Raw genomic sequence first — 3,564 nt, 5'->3', positions numbered from 1 at the left:
ACTAACAAAAAAGTAACAGCGTGTCCATACTACCAACGCTACTAGTATCCTAAATACTAGTAGCTCGCAGTCTTTTCCCACGCCACTACTAACTAATTTATAATTAAAAAAATAAAATCGACCGATTCCATTTTATGCATACAGTTCCCAGTAAACACAACAATAGTGAGCACTGCTGGGCTCCTATTTCATGGTTAACCAGAAACCGAAGGAAATAAATCAACCAAAAAACCTCATTATGCATTGCAACTCACAAATGACCACTTCAAAGAACATGCAAGTATCTATGTCATTAACAATTGCAAACATAAGTTTCTTTTTACTACAGTTGTTGTATGTACTATCACACAGTTCCTCATTCTGTTCTCACTCAATAATAAGAAAAATGAAAAGAAAAGATAGAGATAATCTGCCGCAATTGCACTTCGGTGTCATGGATTCAATCTGCCGCTTCAACATCTCATTATCCGGCAGCACTCTGTCGCTATCTTCTACCTATGAATAAAAACAGACCTTGTCAGAGAAGCAAATGTGAAACCTTATTACAACATGTATGCTAAGTCGCTAACCCATAGAGACAGCTAGAGCAAATGTGGAAACTTTCCATGTTGCCGAGTAAGTATATTAACTAGACAAAGTTAGATGACAGTGAAGCTTAAAGCTGCAGTAAGAAATATTAGATATACACATTTTGAAAATCAACCTCAGAAGTGGATACTCTAGTAGACCTGCAAGAGCAGATATGGTAGTAACCAAAATCCTATAAAGATTCGAGGTTAAAGATTATAAATCCAATTTGTCATTAGCATAAAAATATTAGTTCCATGAAGAAGTTTGTCAAGAGATATTTTCTAGTGTTTCTAAGACAGTGACTGAAACATAATAAAAGAAAACATGTTTCTGCATTTTAATTAGGGGGAGATTTAGTTCTAAAATACAGGAACTGTGACTGAATGATCATATATACTATTAGAAAAACAGACCAAAATCCCCGCAGAACAAAACAGACCAAAAAAATTAACTTCCTACTTACAGTGGCAAGAAAATCTTATATGAATGTCTTATAATAAATAATGCTAACCATGAAGTCTTCTTCCATATAACAAAGGAGTGACGAAACCAAAAAACCTGTAATTCAAGTACGACATGCAGTTAGTTAATTATTTGCATGTCAACAGTTCTAACGTCTAGCTACAGATCTTCAAAGTAAAGATTGTGAACTCTATTACACATGATTGTATCAATTAGACCAAATAGAAAATAACTCAATATGTTGTATATCCATTAAACGAAGTTCAATCTATCTTCTGATTATTAGTGTTTCAGTTAGGTGATTAGTCCTTCTACGGCCGCCGGTTAATAGGTGAGCCATGACTTTTTACAGTAAAAAATGCAAAGGAAATAACAAGTTAGTATTTTTCCAAATCTAATTATACGGCCACGTTGATCATACCTTACTAATTCTGGTCGGACACTAGTAACACAAGAAAAACTCCCATGCTTTATCGGTGCACATTCACCATTTGATAGTGTGATCATTTGAGATCACTAAATCATCTTCTATACGACGTAGGCCAGTAACATTTACATCAGCTTGAAACAGAGACACCAAAAAAGGAGGAAGTATCAGGCACACATTTACCTTGTCAGAAATCAATCTAAACATTTTCCTTATCAATGCCAAGTTCCTGCACACCAAACTGGTTGCATGGGAAAGCAAAGATCTCAAAACCTGTAGTCCCATAAAATTGTTAGCATAACATATCGTAACTCAAATTATCATCAGCCTATATGTACTTACATCTTTATAAATAAATCGTTCTGTTTATGAGTGCAAGCATATTTGATTATTATTGTACTATTATTGCATCTATGCTTAATTGGGAGCATACAACTGTTTAAGTTCTTGCATACTATTCTTAATTGTGGGGTCATATTGTTCTGAACCTTTTATTATGTCCATCACATGCAGGTTTGAAGGTGCTGTGAACGTGCTGTGATTTTGGACAGAAGGAAGGAAGGAAGAATACAGGGAACTTAGGAGTCACAACTCTTTAGGAACATCCATCTTGGCAGTGCTAGTACAAGAAAATGGCAGCTACTGAACATGCGTGTAGTGCACAAAGGGATGGCAAATACAGTTGAGTCTATTAAGCCCTCCACTATAGTAAGGCAGCCGTCTCCATCCTCCTCTGAAACCACTTGACAAGGTCCAATGCTCTGTCACTGTAATCCCTCTTCTTTTGTAAATTGGTCTGCAAGAACTCCTATCACTGTAAAAAATTTGCGACAGCAAACATATACTACAAGGACATATCCACGACGCGCTTAACACTAGAGAGAGATGCTACAGCCAAACAAATCATGACCAAACACATATCATCCAGTCCAGGACTTGCTCACTGCTATTTTGTTTGCAGATTCTGCCTTCAGGTTACAGTAACCAACTGAAAATAATACTACATAGAAATCACAAGTAGTCTTTAGCCTACGTGCAAATACAAATACTTGGTTCTCTCAACCGCATAAAAGTGCAAATACAAATCACAATACAAACTGTCCGCAGATAATGCACAATGCACGACATTCTTCTTTCCCGATCAAACTTTTGATTCATATGGGGTCCCTATAAGCAGCACATTGGCTCATTGCGACAAGAACAAAATTCAGAAGTGTGGTAGGGGTATCAGTAATTTTAGGAGGAAATTATTGGCGCTTAATTGAGGAAACTGAGCGTGCACGTGGTGTTTCTTGGACTTACTAATTTTCTATCTTGAGTTGGACTTCAAGATGTTTTTATTTTCTTTGAGAAACAGATTGAGACATTGACTGTCAGCATTGTGCGTGTTAATTCAAAATGATCCGGTCTCCGGATATCCATTCTGTCACTTTTCGAACACTTTGTGGTGTCAGGTTGGTTACATGCTGGAAGGAAGCATCGAACTTGTTGTTTATTAATCAGTGTCTAATCAGTGTCTGTTGGGACGTCAATCCCTGCATAAAAGTTCAGTAGTTTTCTTCAGTGGAATCCTTGTGACATTCCAGTCTAGGTCTCCAATGTGACCAACCAACCAGAGATCTAAATAGTGCAGCATCTACGTACAGAACATGAATAAACTTGATCGATTGCCTTGGGCAAGATAGAGATCTGTGGAGAGGGAGGAAGGAGAGGAGAGGAGAGGAGGGCATACCTCGGCTAGGAGTTGCTGCTGTGGGAGGCGCAGGTGGAGCCGTCGTGTACCTCGCCGGCTCCAACATCCATGCGTGGCATCGGCCCACAGCAGGGAAGCGTCGGCGGTCTCTTGTGACCTGCGTTGCGTGAGGAATCCGGCCAAATTGAATCAGAAAATGGCAATTCAAATTGAATCGAACAACATCCGGGATCTGGCCAAAATCGTGACCAACACACACACACACACACACACACACGCATGAAGGGAAGGTAGGGGGGAGAGACCTCCATGGCGTCGGTCGGAGCACCATCTCCATCTCTCTCCCTCACGCGGGCATACTTAGGAAGACATACGATCGAGGGCGAAGAGACCTCCGGCGGTCGTATGACAC

General features: G+C 39.3%; 1 long non-coding RNA gene across 1 annotated transcript; it reads right to left on the bottom strand.

The window, feature by feature from the left end:
• Window positions 1–269: 269 nt before the first annotated feature.
• On the bottom strand, window positions 270–1,212 carry LOC119367457. The gene is made up of 2 exons (XR_005176317.1): window positions 1,082–1,212; window positions 270–495 (listed from the first exon to the last, which is right to left on the bottom strand). It is a non-coding gene; the product is annotated as an uncharacterized LOC119367457 (long non-coding RNA).
• Between the last annotated feature and the right edge of the window lie 2,352 nt (window positions 1,213–3,564).

Source organism: Triticum dicoccoides, chromosome 2B, assembly GCF_002162155.2.
Source record: "Triticum dicoccoides isolate Atlit2015 ecotype Zavitan chromosome 2B, WEW_v2.0, whole genome shotgun sequence".
NCBI classification, from domain to species: domain Eukaryota; kingdom Viridiplantae; phylum Streptophyta; class Magnoliopsida; order Poales; family Poaceae; genus Triticum; species Triticum dicoccoides.
The sequence above is the reverse complement of the archived record's forward strand: the minus strand, read 5'-3'. Positions and strand labels throughout refer to the sequence as shown.